Here is a 13701-nt window from a genome sequence, read left to right as displayed (position 1 = left end):
TAACTGGGAAATATTTAACAAATAAAAACACAATACCCAACATAGTGTTACATTTTACAACAAAGTGTATATGCAGCTCAAAGGGGATCCTTATATATATGAATTGTGGTCTACACTGCTTTCTTCTCTCAAATTCCTTGCTTCCTGGTTTTTTCCTCTGTCATTGACTTGCCTAACCTTAACCCTGGATTCCTACCCCTATTACCCACTTTGCTCCTCCTAATTAACTTCTTAGTACAGAACAAATTCATGTTATTCAACTTCAGTGAGGCCTTCACAGCAATAAAGCAGTGCTTTTTTATTCCTCCCTAATTGATCCCTGTCTCATTTCCTACAAAAGCTATTCTAAACTTTCTCTTCCCTTCTCTGACTTCCTAGAACTTCTCTTCACCTCCCCCTCTCAGCTTGGGATCTAGCCTCTTACTCTACTGAAAAAATTGAAGCCATTCTTTTCTCCCATCCACTTCATTCAAAATTTCCTGGCATCATCTCTCATTTTTATTCTCCTTTCCTACAGTTTCTGACAAAAAGATGACCCTTTATGCTTGCCATGGCCAGCTCCTTTCTACATTCTCCATCAGATTTCTTCCTCAGTCATCTTTCTTCTCTTTCAAAATATCTAACTTCTCCTATCCTCTGGTTCTGTCTCTTTTACCATCATATATACCCAAGTCTCCTTTAACCTTTATGAAAAAAAAGGACCCCAAACCCTTTACCATCTCTTTAGGACTAATACCCTATCCTCTCTTTTTTCTGCCAAGTTCTTTGGAAAAGTTACCTCCTTTCACTCTCTGTACTTCTTGTCTCATTCTCTCTTAAATCCTTTAAGACATTCTGACTTCCAGCCTCCAATTTCAATTGAAACAGTTTAATCCATACCATTGATTTCTTAATTGCCCAATCTGAATGACTTTTCTTATTCTTCATCCTATCTGCTTCCTGTTACATTTAATTATCTACTCTTGGATATTCTCTCCTTTCTGAATTTTTGTGACCAGTCTCTCCTTATTCTCTCTGTTGGACCACCACATAGTCTCCTTTTCTGACTCATTGCCCATATCTTTCCCCCTAAATGTAGATGTTGCTCAAAGTTCTGTCATAGACCTTTTTTTTTTATTTTTAAAGATTTTATTTGAGTTTTGATTTTACAAATTTTCTCCCACTCTTACTTCCTTCCCCCACCCCCACCCCCCATGGAAAGTAATCTATCAGTCTTTATTTTGTTTCCATGTTGTACATTGATCCAAATTGAGTGTGATGAGAGAGAAATCACATCCTTAAGGAAGAAACAAAGAGTATAAGAGATAGCAAGATCAGACAATAAGATATCTGTTTTTTTTTCTAAATTAAAGGGAATAGTCCTAGAAATTTGTTCAAACTCCACAGCTCTTTATCTGGATACAGATGGTATTCTCCATCACAGACAGCCCAAAATTGTCCCTGGTTGTTGCACTGATGGAAGGAGCAAGTCCATCAAGATTGAACATCACCCCCATGTTGCTGATAGGGTGTACAGTGTTTTTCTGGTTCTGCTCCTCTCACTCAGCATCAGTTCATGCAAATCCCTCCAGGCTTCCCTGAATTCCCATTCCTCCTGGTTTCTAATAGAATACCACAGTAAGCCATTCGCCATTTGAAGGACATCTATTTGATTTCCAATTCTTTGCCATCACAAACAGGGCTGCTATGAATATTTTTGTACAAGTGATGTTTTCCCCCTTTTTCATCATTTCTTCAGGGTATAGACCCAGTAGTAGTATTGCTGGATCAAAAGGTATGCTCATTTTTGTTGCCCTTTGGGCATAGTTCCAAATTTTTCTCCAGAAAGGTTGGATGAGTTCACAGCTCCACTAACAATATAATAGTGTCCCAGATTTCCCACAACCCTTCCAACAGTGATCATTGTCCTTTCTGGTCCTATTGGCCAGTCTGAGAGGTGTGAGGTGGTACCTCAGTGAAGCTTTGATTTGCATTCATAGACCTTCTTTTACTGTCTCTCTGTATTCTATTCTTGGTGACCTCATTACTTCCCATGCTTTTTTGATGTAGTTATATTTTTTCAAAAAACAAGTTCATAGACCTTGGGTAAAGATCCCCCGTATTTGATTGAGAATTCCATGAGGGCAGGCATTGTATCTCATCTAAATGTTCTCTGTCCCTCAAATCACTTTAGATTCACCCAGCATAAGATAGGAGCTTAATAATTGTTTTCTGGCAGGTGCTGTTCTTATTGCTATTTTACAGATGAGGAAACTGAGGACTGATGGTGGAAAAGGTAACGGGAAGGCAACTTTTGCTTCAGAGAAGGGGTATCAAGGATAATGATGGAGAATATAGCAGAGAAAGTGGCTCTCAAGTTATGTTGACTGGGGCTTTTGAGAGGTTACTCCCATGGATATCATCTCTATTTGTATCTATATATCCAATCACATTCTTTCCCCTGAACTTTAGTACCATGTGATCATTTGCCTGTTGGACATTTTCAAGATATACAATATGAAACACATCTCAGATTTACCCTGTGCAGAGTTTTTATTCATCTTTCCCTTCAAACCCTCCCTTCTTCCACACTTTCTGTTTTTGTTGAAGGTCCATCCTTTAGTCTCCCAAATTCTTTTTTCTTTTCTTAGATTTTTGCAAGGCAAACGGTGTTAAGTGGCTTGCCCAAGGTCACCTAGCCAGGTAATTTTTAAGTGTCTGAGCTGGATTTGAACTCAGGTCTCCTGACTTCAGGGCCAGTGGTCTTATCTGCACCGCTGCCCCCCCCCCCCCCCCCTGGTCTTTTAGAATTGACTCTGATCACTGAGAGGAGTTCAGTCTATCATAGTTGATCATCACACAGCATTGCTGTTACTATGTATCATTATGCATTCTAGTTCTTTCACTTCATTCAGCATCATTCATGTCTATCTAGGTTTTTCTAAAATCTGCCTGCTTGTCATTTCTTAGAGGACAAAATAATACTCCATCACATTCGTATCCCACAACTTCTTTAGCCATTCTTCAGTTGATGGGCATCTTCTCAATTTCCATTTCTTTGCCGCCACAGAAAGAACAGCTATGAATAGTTTTGAACATGTAGGTCTTTTCTCTTTTTTTGATCTCTTTGGGGTAAAGACCCAGGAGAGATATTGTTGGATCAAAAGGTAAGCACAGTTTTATTGCCCTTTGTGCATAGTCATTGAGTCTATCTACTGAGTGACATTCATCCCATTGTTCTTTGTTACCTAAATATAGTAAAGTACTTTGCTATGTTGAACTTCTAGGATATTTTTCCATGTTCTTTTGGATTGAACTTGTTATTTAATGAAAAATTTTAGAAACAAATTTAGAAATCTATAACTTTTAATTGACTTTTATTTAGTGACATTTATTTAGCCAAGTACATTTTCTAGGCTCATATAATTATTACATTAATCCTGCCAGATATATCAAATGGTTTGATTGAAATTTTTTCATTTTAACACATGTACTACGAAACTGTACTATTTCTCATGAAATAAATACTTGCAAATATGTTAACTTTTATTTTACTTCAGGAAAGAAAAATTGTTTATATTGTCCCAAACTTAGTTTTTCAAGTACATCACTCATTGTAACTATGTATTTTCAGGAATTTATCTAATTTTCCATTCCCAGTCTAGTATATTACTCCAAGAAAGGTATGAGTGGATATCTCTTAGCCATACTACGTTTTTTATGTACTTAAAATTGACTAATGAACTCTATAGGAAATGTGATATGAATATCTAGGTATATGACATCATCTAAAAATCCATCAGATTTTTAGGGGGTTTTTTTTTTGGTTAAAGATTTGGCTTATCCTGCGGGCTTTCTTTTAGGACCCAGGTCCTTTTACATATTAAAAAGTCATGTTAAAGCCCAAATTTCTTTATTACCTTTTAACCTAATGTAGTTTGGTGATTTTTATGATTTAGATAAGAAATATAAATATTTCTTTTCAGATAGCCTTGTAGCAACATTTCCTATTATTTGCTTTTTTTTTTCTTTAGGTTTTTGCAAGGCAAATGGGGTTAAGTGGCTTGCCCAAGGCCACACAGCTAGGTATTTATTAAGTGTCTGAGACCGGATTTGAACCCAGGTATGCCTGACTCCAAGGCCGGTGTTTTATCCACTACGCCACCTAGCCACCCTTATTATTTGCTTTTTTTAAAAAAAATTTATTTATTTATTTTGAATTTTGCAATTTTTCCCCCAATGTAGCTCCCCCCCCCCAGAAGGTAGCTTGTTAGTCTTTACATTGTTTCCATGGTATACATTGATCCAAGTTGAATGTGATGAGAGAGAAATCATATCCTTAAGGAAGAGAAATAAAGTATAAGAGATAGGAAAAATTACATAATAAGATAATGGGTTTTTTAAAAATTAAAGGAATAGTCTTTGGTTTTTGTTAAAACTACACAATTCTTTCTCTGGATACAGATGGTATTCTCCATTAGCAGATACACCAAAATTACACCTGATTGTTGCACTGATGGAATGAGCAAGTCCATTAAGGTTGATCATCATCCCCATGTTGCTGATAGGGGATGTTCTTCTGGTTCTGCTCATCTTTCTCAGCATCAGTTCATGCAAATTCTTCCAGGCTTCTCTGAATTCCCATCCTTCCTGTTTTCTAATAGAACAATAGTTCTAATAGTTCTAATAGAGCAATATCTATCACATACATATACCACAGTTTATTAAGCCATTCTCCAATTGATAGACATTCACTTGATTTCCAATTCTTTGCCACCACAAACAGGGCTGCTATGAATATTTTTGTACAAGTGATGTTTTTACCCTTTTTCATTATCTCTTCAGAGTATTGCTGGATTAAAGGGTATGCACATTTTTATTGGCCTTTAAGCTCAATTCCAAATTGCTCTCCAGAAAGGTTGGATGAGTTCACAGCTCCATCAACAATGTATTAGTGTCCCAGATTTCCCACATTCCTTCCAACTTCGATCATTGTCCTTTCTGGTCCTATTGGCCAGTCTGAGAGGTATGAGGTGGTATCTCAGAGATGCTTTAATTTGCATTTCCCTAATAATTAGTGATTTAGTACAATTTTTGATATGACTATGAATCACTTAGATTTCCTCATCTGTAAATTACCTTTGCATATCCTTTGACCATTTTGGCTTGTCTTTTTTTTTTTTTTCAAATTTGACTCAGTTCTCTGTATATTTTCGAAATGAGTCTTTTGTCAGAAATACTAGTTGTAAAAATTGTTTCCCAATTTACTACATTTCTTTTGGTCTTGGTTACAGTGGTTTCATCTGTGCAAAAACTTTTTAATTTAATGTAATTGAAATTATCTAGTTTGTTTTTAATGATGTTCTCCATCTCTTCCTTGGTCATAAATTGCTTCCCTTTCCATAGATCTGACAGGTAAACTATTCCTTGATCTCCTAATTTGTTTATAATATTGTTTTTTATGGCTAAATCCTGTATCCATTTTGATCTTCTCTTGGTATAGGGTGTGTGAGGTGTAGTTCTAATCTGTTTCTTCCATTCTGGTAGTTTTTTAGATGATTTTTTGGGATTCTCTAGCTAGACCATCATGTCCATTTCCTAACTATTTGTAACAAAGCATTATTTATTTCTTGCATTTCTCACTGAATGGAAGTGATTATTAGGAAAACCATTTAGTTAATTAGAAATTTTGCTGAAACAATGAAATAGTATTTTCTTATGTTTCCCTCCCCAACCTTCCTTATATTCTGATTCAATCAATTCCATTGTAACTTAGGGAAGGCTTTCTAATGTTTTGAAAAACATAAAAGAATTACTTTTGTTAGCTATAAAATATACAAAAATTCCCAAAAATGTAAAGATCTTTTAATTTCACAATTCTAACCATAATATTCTATTTTAAGAATGAATCCAGGTGTCAAAAATACTATCTATTATAAACAGTTTTTGCTCTTTTACTGTCAAGTATAAGATTATAGGGAATAATTTAAATCAAGTGAATATAATATTTGAAGTTTAAAAATAAACCTCAGATCCTTTAGAATATAACCTATTCTCTGGGAGTAAGTTAAAGTAGGGGAAGCTTATTATCTCATTTAGTTGACTAAGGTTACAGTTTATGTCCTGTGTACTAATTATGAAATTGATTAGATGACTAAGAAATTTGAAGCATTTAAAAAGAAAACTAAATGTTTTAAAATTTCATTCTTATGTTTCATGAACAATGAATCCTAATCTGTGTTTTGTATCTTAAAATGTTGTTTTCAGTACTTGGACAATTTAATAATTGTCCTTCCCTTTTTATTTTTGGTACTCAATTATTTTGGGACTTGAATTTTTATTTTTCAGGATAAAGAAAAGGTATTTCATTTAGGGATTAAAATTAGAATCTTTGACCATGAATTTGATAAATAGTTTTTAATTGTTTTAATAACTTTAATTTTTGTTTGTTTTTTTAGATTTTTGCAAGGCAAATGGGGTTAAGTGGCTTGCCCAAGGCCACACAGCTAGGTAATTATTAAGTGTCTGAGACCGGATTTGAACCCAGGTACTCCTGACTCCAAAGCCGGTGCTTTATCCCCTATGCCACCTAGCAGCCCCTATAACTTTAATTTTTAATAAATTTTCTCCTCTATCATCACTGTGGGGAACACCCTTCTCTATGATAGGGGTTATACTATATTAATTGTTGTGAATCACAAACATTCTAGAGCCTATCATATTAGTGTTTGATACTCTCCCCTAGTCCCCCAAGTCTATTTGGGTTATAAAACTAGTGATGGCTACATTAATTTATCCTTTGAAATTCAGTTCAATTAAGATTTATTGAGCTGCTTCAGGGTACTCTGTAAAGCTCTGAATTAGTGCTGTGATCCCAATGAGTTCTGTCTAATAATAATGATTAGTAGCAGCTTTCTTTTGAGAACTTTTAAAACATCAAAATTCAGGGGCAGCTAGGTGGCGTAGGGGATAAAGCACCGGCCCTGGAGTCAGGAGTACCTGGGTTCAAATCCGGTCTCAGACACTTAATAATTACCTAGCTGTGTGGCCTTGGGCAAGCCACTTATAACCCCATTTGCCTTGCAAAAATCTAAAAAAAAAAAAATCAAAATTCTTTGACATGTGATTCTGACAGACAGTAAACTCAGATACCATGCCATGTAGTTTAAAGAATTACCTTCTCTGTTGTTACCATGCTGAAGGTGAAATCATGGGATTTTTCTGCTTAGTTTCAAGTTTGTTAGTGACTAGTTTCTTGTAGAAGAGAAGCTTTTTTACATATTGTAACATAATCAAAGGATTGCTTTGTGTCAGGCCTGGTGTCCAGATGAGAATTCAGACACCAGTGAACCTGGCCCTGCCTCATTGGAGCTCAGTCCTTTCATGGGGGCACATGGGCAAGGGTTAGGGATGGGTGCATAAGCTGTGTTCTGAAGGAGAGGAGCAAATGACCAGTAAGGAGAATGCATATGGATAGAGCCATTTGAAGTTGGCATCCGAGCTGAACTTGGATGAAATTTAGGAGTTTTCTTTCAACAGTAGTCATTTTGATTGTAGGCTTTAAAATTTGTCTTTCTGACTGCACTGCCTAACATAGTACCTGACACAGAGTAAGTGCTTAATATATGCTGTTGAATAATTAGTTCCTTTAAAATATGCTTTGTGCTAAGAATAAGCAAAATGATCAGTCAACAATAGGCACAGAAGGACTTCTGACATAGGTGGTGCACCCACTTATCTTAGAAATAAGAAAAGCTGATCTTTTCCTGGTTTTTTTTTTTTAGTCCTTATTTTTGTCTTTTATACTATTACAATAGTCAGTCATTTGGCTTTAGAATTTGACAGTCAATAACTCTTGATGATGAAATGAGATGAGGGGTCTATCTTGTGCTACTGTGTACTTTAGATGATACAGTTATTTCATGTATCTGGAGCTAGTTTAGGTAGCACTTTTTACTTCCTGTAGTCAGAATCCAAAAGGATTGATTGACTTCTTTCTCTTCTGCAGAGTAATTTATAACAAAATATAAAATTAAAAGACCTAGTAAATATCAATTTTTGACTCAATATGAATCCCAGTATCAGTGTCTAGATTAAAGAATAAAATCTTGCTGGTTAGGTGGTTAATGACTTTTGGTATAATTTTTTTCTTCCTTTTGAATTAATTTGTAGTTTATATAAGTGATTTTAACATTCTAAATGTGGTTATGCTTTATGCCTTTATAGTCTTATCTTAGACAGTTGATTAAATACAAAATAGACTAATTTAGTGTGCATTTTCTAAATTACTCACCTTTGAAAAGAAAACTTGAAATGTTAATAATGTTTCATAGAGCAAGATAAATTCTAATCCTTTCCTTTCTGTTCATAAGGGTTCAGATCTTTCTGAAACTGTGCATGTTGTCATTTTTTATAGTAATGATCTCCTGGTGAAAATGGCTGATTATTCCTTGGATGTATTAATTTCTTCCTGCTACTAGGAGTAATTGTTGAATTACCATTAGGAGGAAATATTCTCAATTTATTGTTGTAGTATTAATATTTTGCACCATAGCTTGATTTGAGGATATGGCTATCTCTTACTGAATTTTGCACTAAAGGGAGATCAGATTCTTTGAATACTTACTAAAGCCTGCCAGGTGTAGATCACATTTTGGAATTTTATGATCATGCTTCCAAGAAGTACAGAGGAGACCTGGGCCTGGAGTCTGGAAGACCTCTATTCTAGGCTTATCTCTGACTTGCATTTCCTTTTTGATTCTGGATACTCTCTTAACCTTTCATTGCCTCTGGCAACACCCCAGGAGGAATCTGCTAAAAATAAATCATTTATTATGCATTGGTGGGGGGCAGGAAAGGACTTAGGTAGAAAGAAGTACTTTGTCCTTAGAGGTGGAGGAGATAAGGAAGGCCAGTGTTCTAGGCTTAGAGAAGAGTTTGTATAAAAGTAGAAATAGATTTAAATATTAATTCTTTAAAGACTGGTTTTGGTACATCTCAGATTAGTATTGGAGTAATACTATTTCCATCCCTAAAGCAGATACATCAGGTACATCTGTAATTGTTTGCTATATGTAATAATTTTTGTTTCCTTTTAGACTTGGAACTATTAGTCTTTAGGACTAGTTAAAACTGCTACAATCAAATTAGAAATCCTCTAGCTTTTAAAGCTCCTTATAACCTGTCCCTTTTCTGTCTGTCCAGTCTCTTTTCACCTTCCTGCCCTCACAGACTGTGATCCAGCATCTTGGCCTCTGCTTTCTTCAGACCCTCTGTCCTCTCCTGCATGCCTAGTATGCTCCTGGCTTCCTTCAAACCTCCCTTGAAGTTCTCCCTGGCACTAGTGCTTCCCTCTGAGACCAGATCCAGCTTGTCCTCTGCAGACCTGGTTTGCTGTTGAGTTCAGGCCCCCGCCCCCCCCCCCCCCCCCCACCTTGGTGAACTGAGCCCTTAATAGGATATCTGGTGCATATGAGGTGCTTCTTCATGTCTTATGGAGATGATTTACCTTGGTTTGAAATGGAGCATCCTGCCTGGACACAGTGTTTTGCTTTTTGCCTTGTTTTTCAAATATTTATTTCAGTTTTCTCTTTTTTACTTAGGCAGTGCAGTTTTTAATAAATTAATGGTGGAGCTAGTGAAGATAAAAAAATTTCTAATAATTCTGCATGGTTTCCTTTTTTTTTTGGCAAGGCAATGGCATTAAGTGACTTGCTCAGGGTCACACAGCTAGGTAATCTTTAGGTGGCTAAGAGCAAATTTGAACTCAGGTCCTCCAGACTCCAGGGGCATTGCTCTATCTACTATGCCCTCTAGATGCCCCTGTGGCTTCCTTTTTACAACCGAAATCTTATCTAGCTGATAAACAAACCTAAATTATATTTGCTTCAATCCCAAATTCATTTTCTCTCTGTAAAGCTTTTATGTTCTGTAGGGTTACTAGAAAAAAAAAGTGAGAGAGAGAGAAAAATAGGGAAACAGACAGAACTTTGGATGTATTGCAAGAATTAAGATTTAAATAGTTCAGAGGTGGTTAAGATAAGAGAAGGATATTTGAGGAAGGAATAATGTTGGATATTATCAACATACAGCAGGGACCTTTTCTGAGTTTACCCTGTGCCTGGTCAGTGATTTTAAGTGATCATACATTCTTTTCCTTTGTTTAAAGATAAACAAACTGAAGATTAATAAGAACTTTGTGGAACTAGCAAAGCTAAGACTAGAATCTTAAGTTTCTGCCCTGACATGCCCCTTCATAAATGAACACAGTTTGGTTCAGGTTCTCTGTGTTTTGTATTGCCTTGTGTTCAAAGGTGTATTAGATCTTTAAAAGAAAAAAAAAATGGGAAGCAATTGTTTTTAGCAACCAAATTGGTTGAAATTCAGCATTTCCTATTGGAAATAGAGTGAGCTAAATAGATTTGATCATGTGTAAATTAGCATCCTGCAGAAACAGCATAGCCAGAGATATTTAAGATGTGTGGAAGAAGCATTTCTTTACCTGTAAAGTTCTCAGTGAAAGGGCAAAAATCAGTTTCCTAAATATAATCATGGTAAAGGGAACAGCCACTATATTCTTTTTTGCTTTTCTTTTTTCTGGGTAGTGAGGTTAAGTGATTTGCCCAAGGTCACACAACTAGTATGTATCAAGTGTCTGAGACTGAATTTGAACCTAGGTCCTCCTGACTCCAGAGCCAGTGTTCTATCTGTGTCACCTAACTTTCCCCTTCTTGCTTTGAATTTAGTTTATTTTGGGTTTGGAATCAAAGGAGAACACATGTACAGAGAGATGAATTGTTCTGTTAAACCCTGGGATAAGCACCATATTTAAATTCTCTCTTGAGTTCATTGATAGACTTAATATCTGTAAAACCCACTCCCACAGCTAGCTGCTTGAAACAGCCATAGGGGAAAAAATTGGAAGCCAGAGCAGAGCAAGCCTGGGTCTGAATAGAATTAAATGTTTTTCATATTTAGAGCCTTCTCACATTAGAACTTGGATATACAGCTCATGATCCATGTTTGGCTTTTACAGTTAAATAAAAAAAATTGTTTATTTGTTTAGTGTTCATGGTCTATTAGTCATAAGGCCTAAAAAGAAATAAGGTGTTACCAACTGCTTCCAGATAGTATGCTAACAAGCTTGGATCATATAGTAATTTTAATTGCAGCTAAATATAATTAATCTTAATTAAATTCACCGCTGGGCTACAAATAGATTATTGATCATGTGATCTTTTTATTGATAGAAGCAGTGTGTTCTTGGTCTTGTTGAGAGAATGAACATCCCTTAGACTAAATAAATTCTTGGAGCTAAATAAAAATGGAAAAGGGAAATAATCATATTTAGGTTAGAGAAAGCACAAAAGAGTACTTAGCTATTTGTTAATTTTAAAATATTGCCTTAGAGTTATTTGTTAAATCTAGTTTTTAGAAGATATAAGAAATTATTCAATTTGATAGCACTATGCTAGATATTAGTAATGTGAATTTTTTTTACATCAGATTGATAATGAATTAATCTTATTATTTTAGATTTTTCATAGTTTACTAGGAGAAATTCTGATCTAGGAGCAACCATTGCACCATCTGTCAAACAACAGCCAGCACAAAACCCCTCTCTGTCCTCCCCTTCCCTACCTCCTTAGCTTCGACATCTCTCCCTTTATTTATTGTTTTCTTTATGAATACATTGGTCTCCTTTTCCATCTTTGCCTTTTTAACCATTCCTTTAAATCTCATTTTAATCACTACCTCTGGGGTAAGTCTTCCTCTTCTTCCCTCATCATAATATTTTGTTTTATAATTCTATAATTTATCATTTGTTTTTCTATCATAATTATCTGTATGGATTCCCTCTTTCCCTAGTAGATGGTAAGCTTTTAAAGTGTGGGTTATGTGTCCTGTCTAAACTTTGTATCTTCTAGCACAGTGGTATGTAGAGTGTCCCTTGGGTGGACTCCCAGGTCTCAGTTGGAGGCTCCTCAGAGACCTTCGAGTGCAGTTTTTACAGTATAAGACCTGCAACCAGGGGAAGCCAGGTTTGAGAAAAAACTCCTAAGGCCTCTTGATTTTTTACTACTCCAGATCACTATCACTGTGTTTTATTGTGGATAAGGCCTTTCTGTTTGTGTGAAAACTGACTGATGACTTCAACTTGGGGAACATTTGTTTTTGTGCAAGGAGAAAAATTATACCTCAAGTTGTCAGTCAAAAAGCAGCTAAATATTTTTTGAGCGCTTCCAGGTACATGTGGTCCTCTACTAAATAGTATTTCCTTTATTTTTAAATTCTGTTTTTAGTTCCAAATTTTCTCCCACCGTAAATCCATTATAAATATGTAGTAATGGTAAATGAATTTCTATATTAGCTATGTTTTTTTTTAAAAAACAAGAAGAAAGAAGCAGAAGAAAAATTCATGTTTCTTTGTTGTCTCCTCCACTCGCATGTGGCTCCTTGAGATCAGGGACCATTTTTGCTTTTCTTTGTACCCCTAATGCTTAGTTTAGGATCTGTCACAGAGGAGGGACTTAATCTCTGATATCTGGTCTAATATCTGATAATGTGAAAGTGTAGGAAGCCTTTTGGAAGTGACTATCAATATGATATGTTTTTAAAAAGGTGCTGAGGTCCTTCAAATAAACTTTATTTAATTACAGTTGAAATTCTCATAACACTATATAGTAGATAGTACTTTCAAATCAAATGGAGTAAATTTATTTTATTTTTATTTTGCAAGGCAATGGGGTTAAGTGAATTGCCCAAGGTCACCCAGCTAAGTATTAAGTGTCTGAGACCAGATGTGAACTCAGGTACTCCTGACTCCAAGGTCAGTACTTGATCCACTGCATCACCTAGCTGCCCCCTAAATATGGAGTAAATTTCATAGGAATATAGTAGATATATTTTTAAGAATTCTGTTGAACATACATTTTTTTGATATTCCTTTTTTATATTCATTTTGCACCATTTTAATAACTATTAAATTGAAATAAATAATTGCTTATTTAATATTTCTAATCAATAGGATAGATTTTTTTATTTATTAAACAATTGTTTAATTGGCAGCTAGAAGATACAGTGGAAAAAATTCTTTTTTTATTATATTTATTTTATTTTTGTACAAATGATTTTTTTATACATTACTAAAATAATCTTAAGAGTAAACATAATACCCCCTCCCCCCAAAAAATATAGACCCTCATGAGCATAAAGTAAAGAGAAAAAAATTAAAATTAAAATTAAAAAAATAATAATAGGAGCAGCTAGGACAGTGGACAGAGCACCGGCCCTGGAGTCAGGAGCACCTGAGCTCAAACACAACCCCAGAGACCCAACAATCACCTAGCTGTGTGACCCTGGGCAAGCCACGCCAACCCCATTGCCCTGCAAAAACCAAAATATAATAATAATAATAATAATAATAATAACAACAACAATAATAATAATAATAATAATAATAATAAATAGGGGCGGCTAGGTGGCGCAGTGGACAGAGCACTGGCCCTGGAGTCAGGAGCACCTGGGTTCAAATCCGGCCTCAGACACCCAACAATCACCTAGCTGTGCGACCCTGGGCAAATCACCCAACCCTACTTGCCCTGCACCCCCCCAATAATTATAATAATAATATTACTATTAATAATATTAATAATAAAAATAGGTGGATCACATTCTTTATGATAAGTCCATCATAAAAGCTACTTCCATATTTTTCTACTG

This window comes from Macrotis lagotis, chromosome 2 (genome assembly GCF_037893015.1).
Source record: "Macrotis lagotis isolate mMagLag1 chromosome 2, bilby.v1.9.chrom.fasta, whole genome shotgun sequence".
NCBI lineage: Eukaryota > Metazoa > Chordata > Mammalia > Peramelemorphia > Peramelidae > Macrotis > Macrotis lagotis.
The sequence above is the reverse complement of the archived record's forward strand: the minus strand, read 5'-3'. Positions refer to the sequence as shown.